Genomic DNA, 18,119 nt, shown 5'->3' on the forward strand with positions numbered 1-18,119 from the left:
TTTTTAGAAATGGGCTCATGGAGATACATCCAGAACAGGGAAGCTTCATCCCCATCCCACCCCACACCCCACCTTTGTTATTCTTCACTTTACCTTTCTGCACAATTACAGCATCAACCCCAAGACAGCCTTCACAGAAGGCTGCTTAGGAACAGAACATAACTTTCACTCTACCAAATCCGACAAAGCTCCCAAGTCTCAGAGAATCTGTCTAAAGTACCTATTTGGGGACAGGAGAGGTAAAAGGCTTTTAAAAGCTTGTTTTAACTCTGTGTGAAATCAACTGACTAATATTTATACTAGGCAGCTTTCTGCAAAGATGAAATAAACTCTCTACAAATAGCCTACAGAGCTCAGACATTCGCTGTGTGTGAGGTCAGAGAAGAGCTCTTGAAAACGCTCCAGTATGCAGAATGCTTAAGGCATCCATAGACATTCTGAGTTAGATCTTGCTCCGCAAGGTTATCCATTGAATTTGATCAGAAAGAAACTAGTTCTTTTTAAAAGTCTCAGTGACACATGGTAGGATATCCTGCATTCACTGATTCCTTTGAGATGTAGTTTTTGACTATGTTTAGAAATGCACTAGAGGTACCTTTACCCACTGTGTCTGGCCCCCAGTAGGCTCACAATAAGCATTTGTTTTTGCGTTAATATAAAATACATTCAGAGATAAGAAAATAGTCCCTGCTCTAATGCAGATTAAGATCTGGATAAAGAGAGATACCAAAAAATCAATGATCAAAGCAAGTGTCATGGATTTTATAAGTATAAATTATTATAGGGGGCAAAAAAGAAAGCTCTCAATTCAGAGACAGGAGGTATCAAATGCTTCTTAAAGGATGTAATGGTTGAGAGGAATCTTTAGGAGATGTTGGAGTGAGTTAGGTGAAAATTCAAGGGAGAGGAAAAGCACACACTCAGCATCAGGGCATAAAAGAACACAAAAAACAGGATGATATGGCTGGAGTATGGGTGTGGTGAAGATTTAGCAGGAACTGGGGCTAGAAAATAAAATTGAGGGTGTAGGAAGAGAATCAGAAAATGACACCTAAAGTACTTTGGATTTGATCCTTTAAGTAATGGGAGGCCATTGAAGAGTTCCAGGAATGGGATTCGCATGGTCAGATTTGCGTCTTAGAAAGACCACTCTGGCCACTAAATGGCTAGTAGGCTGGAGACAGGAAAGGGTGTGGACATGGAGAGAGGCACAAAGAAGACTACTGTCACTTATGGGAGACATGACAAAGCCAAGTGGAGACAGAGAAGCTCAGAGAAAACCGGAGGCTCACCCTCAGGACAATTTCTTCACATCTGTATGGATACCAATGGCTCTAATCCTGATTTTTTCAGTCCGTCCTGTGTCCAGTGCAAAATAACTAATTTTTAAACTTGTATTTCAATAGGATTCTAGTGATTTATTTTTTATTTTCTAAAAGAAAATACAATCTGAAGCAATTACACGATGCAAACTGTTTCTTTTTTTCTGTTCTGTAGTCTTTTGTATGAGAACACTGCAGTAGTCAAATTAAAAAAAAAAAGTCTTTGTTAAGGTTTACATTGTTGGAATGTAAATACATTCAAGTAAACTGAGGCCTTGCTATGACCACTGAATGTGGACGAGTACTTGAACACATACTTTGGGGGTAGATAAACAGTATTGATGATGATGATGATGATGATGATGATGATGATGATGATGATGAAACTCATTTATACACCCTGGCTGACTAACATCTATTACCTTATTACATCCCCATAAGGGCTCTGAGTTAGATATTACTATCCCCATTTAAAAGGTAAGGAAACTCGGCCAGGCGCCGTGGCACCCCTCTAATCCCAACACTTTGGGAGGCCAAGGCAGGTGGATCATTTGAGGTCAAGAGTTCAAGACCAGCCTGGCCAACAAGGTGAAACCCCATCCCTACTAAAAATGCAAAAATTAGACAGATGTGGTGGAGCATGCCTGTAATCCCAGCTACTTGGGAGGCTGGGGTACGAGAATCACTTGAACTGGGAGGCGGAGGTTGCAGTGAGCTGAGATCATACCACTGTACTCCAACCTGGGAGACAGAGCGAGACCGTAAGTCAAAAATAAAACAAAATAAAATAAAAGGTGAAGAAACTGAGGCCCAGAAGGTAGGATGTGTGCACTGACTCACTGCTGATAGAGACAGAATGTGGACCCAGTCTAGTATCTTCCACCACACCATGTTCTGTAGGATTTCTCTGGAACATTCTTATTGGCTTCTTCTCTGTATGAAAGTACTTATTAAGAATCTACAGGATTCAAACATAAATTTAAATGAGGAACTTCACTGAAATTCTGATTTTCAAAAAAATAATCTAGTATCTTTGAAGGGACAAGAAAAAAAGTAATTTATTTTTTATTTCAATAGGTTTTTGGGGAACAGGCGATGTTTGGTTACATGAATAAGTTCCTTAGCGGGGATTTCTGAGATTTTGGTGCACCCATCACAGAAGCAGTGTACACTGTATCCAATACGTAGTCTTAAAATAAAAGTAAAAAAGAAGACTTCTGAGACTTAAAGATGGAATTATATTAAAATTTGGATTCTGTACATGCAAAAAAATGGACAAAGGCCACAAATAGATACTTCTCAAAAGAAGATATATACACAGCCAACAAACATATGAAAAAATGCTCATAACCATCATCAGAGAAATGTACATCAAAACCACAATGAGATACCATCTCGCGCCCGTCAGAATGGCTATTATTAAAAAGTCAAAAAACAATAGATGCTGGTGAGGCTGCAGAGAAAAAGGATGGCTGATATATTGTTGCTGGGTGTGTAAATTAGTTCAGCCACTGTGGAAAGCTGTTTGAATATTTCTCAAAGAACTTAAAACAGAGCTACTCTTCAACCCAGCAATCCCATGACTGGGTAAATACCCAAAGGAAAAGAAATTGTTATATCAGAAAGACACCTGCACAACTATGTTAATCACTGCAATATTCACAACAGCAAAGACATGGAATCAGTCTAGGTGTGTATGAGTGGTGGACTGGATAAAGAAAATGTGGTATCTATATACCATGGAATACTATGCAGCCATAAAATGAATGAAATCATGTTTTTGCAGCAACATAGATGCAGCTAGAGGCAATTATCTTAAGCGAATTAATGCAGGAACGAAAAATGAGTATCACATGTTTTCATTTATAAGTGGGAGCTAAACATCAAGCACACGTGGTCATAAATAAGGAACGGCAGACACTGGGGACTACTAAAATGGCAGGAGGGAATGGAATAAAAAACTACCTATTGGCTTCTATGCTCATAACCTCAGTCCGATATACCCATGTAACAATCCTACGCATGTACCTCCTATATCTAAAATAAAGAATGAAGAAATTTTAACGCAAAAAAAATAAAAGTAGATAACACAGTTCCTAATACTAAGGAGCTCAAGCATTTGGGAAGGAGAAACTTCTGCTGAGTTTTGGAATGCAAGCCACTTCCAGAGTCAGAGGGCCTACTGTTCAAATGCTGGCTTTGCCTCTTACCGGGTGTATGGCCTTGAGTAAGTATCATGACCTTTTTGAGTGTTGGCTCCTCCCTGTTATAATAGAGATACAAATTGCCTACCCTTCATAGGATTATTTCTACCATAAATTAGGTCATGCATGTAAATTTCCTATCACTATGCTGAACACCTCTGTGCTATTATTGCTGTTATTGTTATTTAAAAGAAGTGACTTGGATGGCAATGTGCAGTGGGTTAGGAAAATTTTCCAGAAAACATAATCTATCAATCCCAGCCTGGGAGGAAAGAAGCATGTTGAGGGAGCAGAGAAGGAGTCTGACACATCACACCCACCATTGCACAGCGGGCTTGGAAAATAACACACTAGCCGCCAGTGGTAGGAAGGCCAGAGATGGTCTCCCCAAAGTGTGCCTTTAAAATATTGAACTGAGCTTTGGTTCTGATTCACCTAAAAGCATTTAATGGGATGCTTACCTGTGTCTTCAGCAAGGCCAATCTCATCTGAACACCATGCTCAAAACCAGAACTGCAGTTGACAACCATCCCAGTCCAAAACATCAGAAAGTGAGGCCATGTGAATTATCTCTTCTCACCTTTATCTATTACAGCTCCCCCACTAGACATTGCTAACTCATGACATACTGTTTAAACCTCTATAACCACTCTCAGAGAAGAAATCATTCATAAGCCAATATGAAAATCTCAAAAAAAAGGTGTCATTGCTTATGAGTGTGTTCTTCAAGTAACTAAGAAATTGTTTTGACTTTCTATGTGAAAATGCAAAATTATAAGAATCCAAACTAAAAGCAAGAGTCTACTGGGATGATGATAAAGATAATGACGATGATAATGATATTTTTATCAGTGTTCTATTGTTGTAACAAATTACCAGAAACTTTGTGGCTTAAGACAATGCAAACATATTTTCTTTTAGTTCTGATTTCTCACTGACATAAAGTCAAGGTGTCACCAGGGCTCTGGAGGCTCTGAGAGGATCACCTATTTCTTTCTTTGCTGTTTTTGAGCTTCTAATGACCACCTGAATTCCTTACCTTGTGGTCTCTTTCTCCAACTTCAAAATGCATCACTCCAGTTTCTGATTCTGTTATTGTCTTCCTCTCTGACTCTGACTCTACGCCTCTGTATTCCCCCTTGTAAAGACTGTTGTGATTACACTGGACTCATCTGGACACTATAGATAAATCTCTCCAATTCAATATCCTTATTTAAATCATGTCTGCATAGGTCCTTTTTCCATATAAAGTAACACTCACAGGTTCCAGTGATTATGATGTGGAAAGATTTGTAGGCATTACTGAGTCTATTGCAGTGATTTTACGGGAACACTGTCCGATAAAATGTTCTCAGATGACAGAAATATTCCATATCTGTACCGTCTAATAGAGGAACCTCTAGCCACGTGTGGCTGTTGAGCGCCTGAAAGGTAAATAGTCTGACTGAGTGTGGTAGTCTATTTTTGAAATACCTGAGATTGGGTATTTTATAAAGAAAAGAGGCTCAAGGCCAGGCACAATGGCTCACACCTGTAATCCCAGCAGTTTGGGAGGCTGAGGCGGGTGGATCCCCTGAGGTCAGGAGTTCGAGACCAGCCTGGACAACATGGTGAAACCCTGTCTCTACTAAAACTACAAAAATTAGCTGGGCATGGTGGCAAGCACCTGTAATCCCAGCTACTCAGGAGGCTGAGGCAGGAGAATCCCTTGAACCCAGGAGGCAGAGGTTGCAGTAAGCTCAGATCGCACCATCACACTCCAGCCTGTGGGATGTCTCAAAAAAAAAAAAAAAAAAAGAGGCTTAATTAGCTCATGATTGGTGCCAGCATCAGTTTGCCTTCTGGGGAGGTCTCAGGGAGCTTTTACTCATGGTAGAAGGTAAAGCAGAAGCAGGCATGTCACATGGTGAGAATCGGGGCAAGACAGAGTGAGGGGGAAGATGGCAACCGCTTTTAAACAGTCAGCTTTCACAATAATTCACTATCATGAGGACAGCACCAAGGGGATGGCACTAAGCCATTTGTAAAACATCTGCCTTCATGGTTCAATCACCTCCCACCAGGCCCTACCTCCAACACTGGGGGTTACAATTTGACATGAGATTTAGATGGCACAATGTCTAAATCATATCAGTGAGAAACTGAATTTTAATTTTATGTAGTGCCCTTTTAAGTAGCTACATGTGGCTAGTGGCTGTCATACGAGACAGGACAGTTCTAGGGTAGGTGACAGGCAGCTCTCATTATGTCACCAAGTTTCTACAGTTCTAGGAAATTAAACAATGATTATAAAGAAGAATCTGATCTCTTGTCACATAGTCATTTAAATACAATCAGCACATCATTAAATTCACTAAGGTAGAAAAGTTGACCCCTATCTTTTTGCAGCACCAAGGACAGAAACAAAAACTTGCTTAGCATCCTCTCCGCTAATCTGCATTCCTCTTATTTGAATTTTTACAATATTCTTATTGGTAAATGAATCTTAAAGAACTGAATTTTATGCCTGCTTAGATTATGTTGGGAATTCCAAATGCAGAAGGCAGACAAAATCATGCTAAGTAGTCAGTTTATTGCGGAGTCTTTTTCCACCTTTTGGCATGGTAAATTTAATGCCGAAAATTGAGCTCGTTCCACAACATACAAGCATGGAACACAGGATTCTGATGCCGGAAACGTGAACGAAGTAGGCTGAGTTTTATCAGCCTAGGCATTAGGAACATAGACTATAATCATCAATATGCAGAATGGCAAAAAGGAACATACCGAATAATTAATCACATATGGAAGACTGGCCAGAGAAGTTGTAAATTACTAAAATTCAAATTCTTCCTTAAATTTCTGTTAAGTACAAGAACAATGTTATTCCATTTGTTATCAAACATGTTTGAATGGAAATGAACACTATGGCTATAAGGCCCATTAGGATGTGGCACTTTAAGGGAGGGATTGAACAAGTTCTTCATGGACCACAGAATGAAATGTCCCATCATCTGTTAACAATAAAGACTCAGGACTGGCACAGTGGTCAGGCCTGTAACCCCAGCACTTTGGGAGGCCAAGGCCAGAGGACTACTTGAGCCCAGAAGTTTGAGACCAGCGTGGGCAACATAGGGAGACCCCATCGCTACAAAGATTATATATATATACACACACGCACATATATATATAATTATATATAATATATAATTTTATCATTCTGTTTGTGTATATGTTCATCAATCCATCTATATATTATGCATTATATATTTATTATATAATGATTATATACAATATGATTATATAATATATGATTATATATTATATATAATATATATGATTATATATGATTATATATTATATATGATTATATATTATATAATATATGAATATATATTATATATTATATATGACTATATATTATATATTATATATGATTATATATTATATATGTTATATATGCCCAGCAAATTAATATATAATATATATGATTCTGTATAATTATATATCATATATGTAATCATATATATTATATATATATATATAAAAATTAGCTGGGCATGGTGGCATGTGCCTGTGGTCCTAGCTACTCAGGAGGCTGAGGCAGGAGGATTGCTCGAGCCCAGGAGTTTGAGGCTGCAGTGAGCCATGATCATGTCCTTGTACTCCATCCTGGGTGACAGAGCAAGACCCTGTTTCAAATAAAATCGAAAAAATAAAGAGCCCAACTGAGGCATGTTCCTATTACATAAAGCAAATAATTTAGGGAGAGACAGAACTAATTCAAAAGATTACCTTGACTCCAGCCCAAAGATCAGCAGGAAAGGGTCAAGTGATCTCTCCAAGGAATTCTGAAAATCAGAGGGATCACATCACCTGTCTGGCTGACGTTCAGTGTGTCTGGTCCTGCCCTCCCAGGCTGCTTCTGCTTACAATGGAGTCACACCCCTTCAGCAGACTGAATCTTAAAGCAAAACCCAGGAAGAGTCCCTTACTAGGATATTAAATCAAGGCCAAAACCAAGATGACAAGTTGGATTAAATAGCAAAGCAATAGTGTAGGATTTAGAGTCAACCAAAGTCACAGATAAGGAGTGTTCCTGCGGAGGAGACCCCAAGAAAGAGGGATGTGGCATTGCCCAGAAAGCAAAGATGGGTAAGTGGGTGGTTTAGGAATTGGTTTCAGAGCGAATCTCATGATTTGAATATCTTAGCATAATTAGAGGGCTGATGACTTTATTTAAGAACCAGATTTGTGGGCGCAGGTACGGTGAGAAGTGTAAGCCATTTCGCTGTCTCTTTAGAATCTGGAGTTGATGGATTTCTAGACCTATGACAACTTTTGGAGTTTTCCAAGGGTGCTATGACAGAGATCTTCAGTGTTAGATTTCAGTCCACCTAAAGAAGATAAGGCACTGAAGCGGTCTAAGAATCTATGTGTTCTTAGGATGATAAAGACACCCTAGGGTCAGAGCAAAACAATCAGAATCAGAGAGTAACAGGAGGTGCTGTTTCTGGGGAAGGTAGGGTTTGATTATATTTAGTATATATTTTTTAAGGCATGGGAAAGCTTGTTTCACCAAGACTAGAAGATAATGAACAATCTGAGGTTTAGTGAAAGCTATCAACACCCCCCACCTCAACCAGAGTTGAACTTGGACTTATGAACTAGCACAGACCACCGTTTCAATCTGTTTTCTTCCTTGTGGTTCCTTCCACAAAGTAGAATTTGCTAACCCAAGTGAATGCGGGAGTTAAGCAAGTCACAGTAGAATTTAGTTTAATTCTTTCCCATTGATAGATGAAAATGGAGAGTAAAGGTACATTATCCTTTCCTTCCATGTCAGACTCAACCCCTCTAATTAAGAAGACAGCCTGGCTGGCTAGAAAATTTTGAACTATAAACAGCGAAACTAGAATCATAGACCAATCCACTCTGGTGAGTAGCCACAAGTTCCAGCAGAGACTCTGCAAACCTAATCTCGCCAGGGATAGGGCCCCCATAGGGCTGAGCCTCCCTGAGTCTAGCAGAGCTAGCAGCTCCAAGATCAGAAACTGCACAGCTATTTATTATGAATGCCTGAGTTCTTGGAGAGACAAAGTGTCATTCTTTTCTCAGTAATGAGAAAAGCATCTGCCTTGAACAAGGGGGGAAAAAAGTCAAATCAGACATTTCTGCCAATTTATTATGGCTCAGAAGACTGAAGGAAGTTCTACAGCCTCCTGCATTCAGAAGCCACATGGCAAAGATGTTCACTAAATGTCGCTGGAACCCAGATTTAAAGCGGGAGCAGTCACAGAGAAACACGGGGAGACACAGACCTGCCTTTCTGTTCATTCGAAAGGAGCGTTTTGGAGAGAGACACGTCTGAAGTAAGATCCATATAATGACATTCTTTAAAATCTCTGACCAGGGACAATTCACTTTAACTTTTAAAACCACTGTACATGCATCATTAAAAGGTGGAAATAAAATGTTATCTCTGTGTGCTAAAGTGTGGATTAAAGATAATATGCAGCCGGGCGCGGTGGCTCAAGCCTGTAATCCCAGCACTTTGGGAGGCCGAGACGGGCGGATCACGAGGTCAGGAGATCGAGACCATCCTGGCTAACACAGTGAAACCCCGTCTCTATTAAGAAATACAAAAAAAAAACTAGCCGGGCGAGGTGGCGGGCGCCTGTAGTCCCAGCTACTCGGGAGGCTGAGGCCGGAGAATGGCGTGAACCTGGGAGGCGGAGCTTGCAGTGAGCTGAGATCCGGCCACTGCACTCCAGCCTGGGTGACAGAGCGAGACTCCGTCTCAAAAAAAAAAAAAAAAAAAAAAAAGATAATATGCATAATTTAGCTGGGCATGGTGGCTCACACCTGTAATCCCAGTGTTTTGGAAGGCTGAGTTGGGAGGATCACTTGAGGCCAGGAGTTGAAGATCTGCCTGAATAACATAATGAAAAACCATCTCCATGAAAAATCAAAAAAACAATTTGCTGGGCATAATGGTGTGTGCCTATAGTCCCAGCTACTCGGGAGACTGAGGTTGGAAGATTGCTTGAGTCCAGGAGTTCGAGGCTGCAGTGAGCTATGATGGTACCACTGCATTCCAACCTGGGCAGCAGAGTGACAGAGCAAGACTCTATCTCAAAAATAAAATAATAATAATAATAATTCTCTCTCCAAGCCTCGGTTTTTTAATCTCCAAAATAGGAACAGCAAAAATACCTACAACATAAGACTATTTTGAAGATGAAATGGGATAAATACATAAAGTACTCGGCATTAGGACCTGGCACATATTAAGAGATTAATAAATGTTCGCTATGTTAAGAACAATTACTAAATACTTGCCAAAAGGTACCTCAGGCAGTTCCTGGCATTTAGTAAATGCTTAACCAAAGACTTGCTTTTACATTACTCAACCATTAATACTCTTGAATTTTAAAAAAAGGTATCAGTTACAGGTTCCCTACAATTACCTAATAGGGCAGACCTAGAAGAAACAAAAGGACAAACAGTGAAACAGAGACACAGAGGCAGAACAACAGAGAGATTTGGACAGAATGACAAAAATGAAGACAAAGCCAGACACAGACATGGAGAGACAGAGACGCTAAGTTTCACAGCAAGGTTTTATAAAGATAGAGACAGTTACGTAGGTAGGTAGATATGACAGAGCGATAGAGAGATTAGAGAGATAGATAATGGATGAATGCATAGATAGATAGTGGACACGTGAAGTATATAGATTGATGGATTGATGAACATACAGACAAACAATGATAAAATGATAGTAGATAGGTAGAGGATGAATGTATAGATAGATAATGGGTGTGGGAAGGTATAGATGGATAGATGGATGGATTAATTAATGTATGGATAGGTATAGATAGATGTGTATATATACAAATAAAGTGATAGGTAGATAGTAGATAAGTGGATAATAGATGAATGTATAGCTAGATAAGGGATGTGAGAATGTATAGATAGATGGATAGATGATGGATAGATTAATGTATGTATAGACAAATAGAGTGATAGGTAAATAGTAGATAGGTATATAATGGATGAACATATAGATAGATAATGTGAGAATGGATAAATAGATGGATTAATGTATGTACAGACAGAATGACAGGTAGATCGTAGATAGGTAGACAATGGATGAATGTATATATAGATAATGAATGTATGAATGTACAGAATGATAGAATGATAAACAGAATTATAGAATGATAGTAGATAGATAAGCAGACAGTAGATAGATACAGAGAGGTCCATATGTATCTGTACATAGTTGTATACCTAAATGTGTATCTATCCAATTATCTAGCTATAATAAAGGAGAAAAAGAAAAGGAGAAAAAGAAAAGGAGAAAAATGCAGAGTGAGAAAGGGAAACTGCACAGCCATCCCTTTCACCAGCCCAGAACAACACCAGGCTAAGTGTGTGTGTGGAGGGAGCCGGGGCCCCTCCTGCCTGCCAGGATGAGCATGCTGCCGATGAAGATGTGAGCAGGACCAGCTCATCAATCACAATCACGCGGGGACATGCAAGCACGGCAAGAGGATTAGCACTCCAGCCTGCTCAGGTCTCTTCCCTCTAACAGCATCTCTTTAATTAAACATCACCTCCAGTGATTACTTCCGCTGAGGTGCCCCCTTCATTCACAAGGCCGGCCTCTTGTAATCTAGGCTCCAGAGTTAATTAGAAAAGAGGCCCTGGAAAAAAAAATCCATTCCAAGGGTGGGAATCCCCGAGCAGAAATTATCGGATACTGGTAATAAAGATTTGCTTTTCCTTGGAATTGAGATTGACTGTTAAATGGCCTTCATTAAGCTACAGCTTCTTTTCTACCCAGGACCTCTCCAATAAAGCTATCAGGATCTTACTGAAGAGGCTGTTAGGTTGTCCAAGTGCTGAATGAGGAGGCACTTTTACAAGCTGCATCCGGACTGCTCTGGAGAATGTGTCTGCGTGGAGAGGTCTGAGTGCATGTGTGTGTGTGAAAGTGTCTGTGTGTGTGGTGCTCGGTCTCAGTGCGTGTTTCTATATGTATGTGAACAGGTGTGGCAGTGGAGAGTCTACAGCTTATCTTCGTGCATGGGAAGAGAGATGGCAGGTGAGAATTCTGGAGCATGGGAAGACATTCCCACTCTAAGGAAAGTTTATCCATTCATACACTTACTCAACTAATATTTAGTGCTCCCCTATTTCACGCAGGTGAAGTTCACTGTGCTGGGGATATAACAAGAGGAATTTCTCAACTGCATGGGGAGTGCCTTTCAGTATGGGAGACAGGACACTGACACATAAACACATTGATATGAAATACAATGACCCATTCACGTGATGAGGATGACAGCATGGAGCAAGACACTGATGGGGCTGCTATTTGAGATAAAGTAGTTGAGGAAGGAGTACACTATGTGGATATCTTGGAGGAAACCAGGTGAGGCAGTGGGAACTGCAAGTTCCAATGCCTTGACGTAGGCACAGCGTAGTGGCTCACACCTGTAATCCCAGCACTTTTGGAGGCTGAGGCAGGCGAATCACCTGAGGTCAGGAGTTCGAGATCAGCTTACCCAACACAGCAAAATGTCATCTCTACTAAAATAACAAAAATTAGCCAGGCATGGTGGCAGGTACCTGTCATCCCAGCTACTCGGGAGGCTGAAACACAAGAATTGCTTGAACCCGGGAGGCAGAGGTTGCAGTGAGCGGAGATTGTGCCACTGCACTCCAGGCTAGGTGACAGAGCAAGACTCCATCTCAAAAAGACGAAAACAAATTCCTTGAAGTGAGAAGTGTATTTGAACCAATTGCAGAGTGGCAAGGAGGTTGAACATAAACAGGAGGTGATGGAAGCTGAAGAGGCAGGCAATGTTGGAACTCTGACTATTGCATGGCTTGTGCCCTAGGCCTCAGCTTAATGACTTGTTTCTTAGCATCTGCTCCAAAATGGCAGGAGATGCCACCCAGATCATAAGAGATGCCTTCTATCAGGCCTGGGTGCCATTAAAAACAGAGCTCGTCATGTCAACTGGACACTGTGAATGCCAAGTGCTTTGCTTGCTTTCCCCTGAATCCTCAAGCCACTCTACGGGGAAGATGCTGTTATTGTGCCCAAGTTATGGATGTAGACATAAAACCCAGAGAAGTTAAGTGACTGGCCCAAGTTAAGATTAATTGGACAAATCTAACTGTCCACATAGAAAAGACACAAGGCCGGGTACTGTGGCTCATGCCTATAATCCCAGCACTTTGGAAGGCCGAGGCAAGAGCATGGATCACATGAGGTCACGAGGTCGAGACCAGCCTGATCAACACAGTGAAACCGCATCTCTACCAAAAATACAAAAATGAGCCCGGCGTGGTGGCAGGTGCCTGTAGTCCCAGCTACTCAGGAGGCTGAGGCAGGAGAATCACTTGAACCCAGGAGTCAGAGGTTGCAGTGAGCTGAGATTGCACCACTGCACTCCAGCCTGGGCAACAAAACAAGACTCCATCTCACACACACACACACACACACGACACAAACACACAAATACCCACAGACAGTACAGTGAAATTGCAAACACACCAAGTTGTAGCATAGAAGAAGGATCAGAACTTATTTTTTTCTGTAAAGAACCAGATAGGAAACACTTTCATCTCTGTGGGGCATGAATTTCTGTTGCCACAACTCAGCTTCACAGTTGTAGCAAAACAGCAATCATGAACAATATGTAAAAAAATGGGTGTGGCTATGTGCCAATAAAACTTTATTTACAAAAATAGGTGGTGGGCCTACAGACTGACACTTGCTATTAAGTATAAGCTGATAACCAAATGCCAAATGGACTTGGGGAGCCATAGAGGATAGTCAAAGGATTTAATACTCAGACATGAGAGAATTGGGAAATATATATATGTACGTACATTATGGACACATATACATCATATACGGATGTGTTTCACATAATAACAAAATAGATGTCAAGTTAGGCACATGTTTAGACAGAACAGTCTTCTATTTCAAACGTCTCTTTATAATCTTGAGGTGCAGGCTCTTGCCTGGGGGACTGGGGACATGCCATTTGGGGGTTGAGAACTGCTTCAGCCCAAGACAAAGGCCACATCCTCAGTTCATTCACCTCATTCCCTGCCATGTTGCAAACTAAAAAAAGCACATGTGGGAGGTTGAAGCTTCCAGCTGGTTTCAAGGAAAACCTATTGAGCATGTTAATCTATTTGTAATTCAACAAGGAGAAAATAAAAGTACAAAGTAAACTGCAGAGGATGGTAAAATGTCTTCCAGAAATGTATAAGCAACAGTGCATAGCAAGGCAAAGCATTAAATAATCACTGCGTGGTCTGCCTGGAAACATGAGGGAAAAGCAACACACAAGTGTGCACCTGTGTGTGCATGCATAAAAAGAACTAGTCATTACAGTTGTAAAACAAAATCACAGGTAGGTCAGCAAACATACCTGTCCCTTGATTATTAACTAATGTGTCTACAGCAGGTGGAAACAGTTTCCTACATGAGGGAATAAGCCTTCTCTTTACATATCTAAGTCAAATCCTCTGTTATTTAAAAAAAAAAAAAAGGTGGATTAATGTTGGAGAACGTAAGCCTGCATACAAATTTTGATGAGCAAAACATAAAAATGCAATTGAGTTATGAAAACCCAGACAGTGTCTCACTCCTCAATAGTTTTGAACAACTTGGAGCATATAGGTTGGGAAAAATATCTTCTTTACTTTCCTGATACTGACAATATCCTTATTCATCTGATAGCCCAAAGGTGGCCATTAAATCAGAAAAAACAGAGCCCAGAGGATATCCATGCTAGTTGGATACATAACAATATGAACATCTGGGAGCTGTTAAAAAATATACCCAATGCCAGCCAGGCACTGTGGCTTATGCCTGTCATCCCAGAACTTTGGGAGGCCAAAGCGAGTGGATCACCTGAGGCCAGGAGTTTGAGACCAGCCTGACCAACATGGCAAAACCTTGTCTCTACTAAAAATACAAAAAATTAGCCAGCTGTGGTGGCATGCAACCGTAGTCACAGATACTCATGAGGCTGAGGTGGGAGAATTGCTTGAACTCAGGAGGCGAAAGTTGCAGTGAGATGGGATCATGCCAGTGCACTCCAGCCTGGGTGACAGAGTGAGACTCTATCTAAAAAAAAAAAAAAAAAAAAAAAAAAAAAACCCAATGCCACATTGCCAGTGAAAAAGCAAAATGGCACAGCCACTTTGGATAACAACAGTAATGGTATCCTAGAATGTTAAATCTGAACTTACCATGTCACCCAGCATTTCTACTTTGAAGGATTTATCTCCCAAAAATGAAGACATGTGTCCACATAAAGACATGTACTCAAATTCCACAGCATTCGTAATAGCCAAAAACTAGAAACAAATGTCCATTAATTGGTCTGTTGAATGGATAAACACATCTTGGTATATTCCTACCATGGCATGCCACTCAGTAACGAAAAAGGACAAAATGTTAATGTGTACAACAATTATGGTTGAATCTCAAAAACTTTATGCTCCACAAAAGGACTCAAACACAAGACTTTGCACAGTATGATTCCATTTAAATGAAATTCAAAGCACCAGGGACAGAACACTGATTAATACTTGCCAGGGGTTAGGGAATGGGGGGCAGAATAGACTGAAAATAAAGCATAAGGAAGCTTTCTAAGGTCAAGGAACTGTAGTAGAGATTGTGAGATTGTATATGATCACCAAAATTCAAACTGCACACTTAAGCGGATGAATTAGATTGTATGTAAAACCATCACTTAATTTTGAAAACACCTGATGCACAGCCTCTGCTATAAACCAGTTAAAGCAGAATTTCCCAGGATGAAAAGTATTTTAATTATTCCCAGGCCTGGCTTTTAACTCTGGATGCAAAGCCATATGACCCCAGTAACCCTGTTGCCTTGGGTAGTTGAACTTATACCCAACTCTGGAAAACCCACTTTTAAAATACCAATATTTCCCAACCTGTAAGATAAATAAACAAATATTCTATTATCAGCCATCCCAATAAGAACACTGTCCTTCCTGCATCCTCAATCCAAACCTCCACCCTCAGGCAGTATGTCTGTAGATGACAAGGGTGGCATCGTAGGAACGGTCTGGATATTAAAGATATACAAAGTCCACCATGCACTAAGTGCTTTTTAGGTCCAGGACACCACAAACTGCTCATCTAATATCCTTATATTTTCACATGACACACATTATTACCACCTTTCACAGGTGAGGGAAATGAATCTAGAAAAGATAAATAACTTGCCCCAATTCACGGGTTCAGTACGTCTGATCTGGGATACAACATCAGGTCTGCCAGATTCTGAAGCCAACACTTTTAGTCAATAACCCAAGTATTGCAAAGGTTTACGTTAGGTCTCTCACCGCGTCCAGGAGGGACCCAAACTGGTTTGACAAGTCTATTCCCACAGTCACATAGTAGGTGGTTAATACATATTCTGCCCTGCTCTGCCATCCCAGTTCCAGCACAGCCGTGGTACAGGTGGAGAAACAGTTCTTCTAACTTGAGGAAGGTGAATAAAAGGGTAGCACCTTTTAGTGATGAGGGAGGTTTCCCTCTCCTCCCACGGTGTTCCAGGCTGAGGGGTCCAGGTTCATGACCTGGGAAAATCAACTGAGGGTGATAGGCACATTTTCAGATCTCCTAGCCAGGTGAAGGTCTTTTCCAACCCAGGATAAAGTCAAAAAGGGAGTTAATTGCAGCCAAAAGCTGCCCCCCTCTCAGTCTTTGTTTCTGCAACATCCAAGCCCATCTCCTGTACATGGTGTTCAGGATTTGGGGACAGAACATCCCGAGCTTGTGGGAGGACTCATTTACATAGAGGTGGGTAGGCAGGGGCTTACCAGCACATCCAAGAACATAAGCAAATACGCCCAGGAAGGAAAATTCCTTCATCATTGTGGATTCTAACTGCAAGCAGGGGAGCCTCTGCCTGATAAGAAGTGCCTGTCATAGCATCTTCTTCTTCCTGGGTTCTCTTGGAAAGCAGATCCAGAATTCGTGTACCTGGGGCTAGGCAGTATCTTCCTGACTGCTTTCCGAAGAAAAAAAATCCCAGGCAATCAAAGGGAAGATGCATGCAAACTCTTGATTTAAGAAAAAAAGAAGAAGAAGAAGAAGAAGAAGAAGAAGAAGAACAACAACAACAACAACAACAACAACAACAACAACAGGGGGGAAATGGAAGGAGGGGCTGAAAAGGTACAAGGAGAAATTCAGGAATAACGCTACTGCTGGCTCTGATGCAGCAATCACTATCAGCTGTGTGTACTGAACAAGCCTCTTGGAGCCTCATTTTCCTCACCCACAAGGTGGGACTGTAACCCCTCCCTGAAGCACTTCACAGACTTACTGTGAAGATGGAATTCACGAGGATGATTGTAGCTAATACTGTTTGAGCTCTTACAACGCAATGCACCAGGCACTGTGCCCAGCATTCTGCATATATTAGATTGTGTAACCTTCATGCCACACAATGGGATAGATGCTACACAATATTATTGTTATTACTACAGAGCAGGAGGACTTGTTGCTATGATAACCATCACTAACCATTGCTATGTGTGGACACTGCATGGCTTGATTTGTAGGCAATACAGACCGCCCCGACTCAAGACTTTTCGACTTTACAATGGTATGAAAGTGAAACCATTCAGGAGAAACCGTATCTCATGTTCTCATAATAACCATTCTGTTTTTCACTTTTGGTAATGCATGCAATTATTACATGAGATATTCAACACTTCATTATAAGATAGGCTTTGTGTTAGATGGTTTTGTCCAACTGTAGACTAATATAAGTGTTCTGAGGACTTTTAAGGTAGGCTAGGCTGAGCTATGGTGTTGAGTAGGTGAGGGGTATTAAGTGCATTTTCGGCTTATTATGTTTTCTGCCTATGATGGGTTTATTGCAGTATGATCCCATCCTAAGTCAAGGAGTATCTGTAGTTCCTGTCATACTCAAAGTACTCTTATAAGGTTGGTACGAGGAACACCAAATATGTTTTCAATAGAAGATATTGTTATTTGCTGTTGTTATCTGCAAGATTCCTTCAGGGATTTAATAGCCTTTAGTCATCTGAAGGGTAAGTTAACTTTCAAATCAGCCTAGCAGCAAGTAAGATCAAATTAATGTATGACAGATTCTTGCTAACTCACCAAAAGAGAGTAATGTGCACTACAGAGGCGTCTCAATATTCCACCAAAGAAGAACAATTTATATTATGAAAAGTATCTGAATAATTTAGCAGCAATTTATACCTAATATTACCTGAAATACGTGCCTAAATTGTGCAACAATATCTACAGAAATATCCACAAGTTTACACTTTATATAGATAATGTGATTTCTATTATCCACAAAGCTGTAAGCACCCTGAAGATGGGGGCTGTATGTTTCTTGCTGTATATTTTATCCCAAGTACTTCTCAGCCTTTACTCTGTTCCATTTGTGCTACTCAGTTTCTAATCCAGACAGCCTTGTGGAGTACACGGCATCATCCTCATTGAGCAAATGGACAACACTAAGGGTGAGAGATGGAGGGCAACTGTCCAGATGTA

The 18,119-nt window shown here is 40.7% G+C and overlaps 1 protein-coding gene across 14 annotated transcripts in view; it reads right to left on the reverse strand.

Annotated features, from left to right (window-relative positions):
• The window catches only part of RBFOX1 (RNA binding fox-1 homolog 1), a 2,487,135-nt gene that overhangs the window by 212,332 nt on the left and 2,256,684 nt on the right, over positions 1–18,119 (reverse strand). The gene's annotated exons all lie outside the window — the stretch shown is intronic.

Source organism: Macaca thibetana, chromosome 20 (assembly GCF_024542745.1).
Source record: "Macaca thibetana thibetana isolate TM-01 chromosome 20, ASM2454274v1, whole genome shotgun sequence".
Taxonomy (NCBI): domain Eukaryota; kingdom Metazoa; phylum Chordata; class Mammalia; order Primates; family Cercopithecidae; genus Macaca; species Macaca thibetana.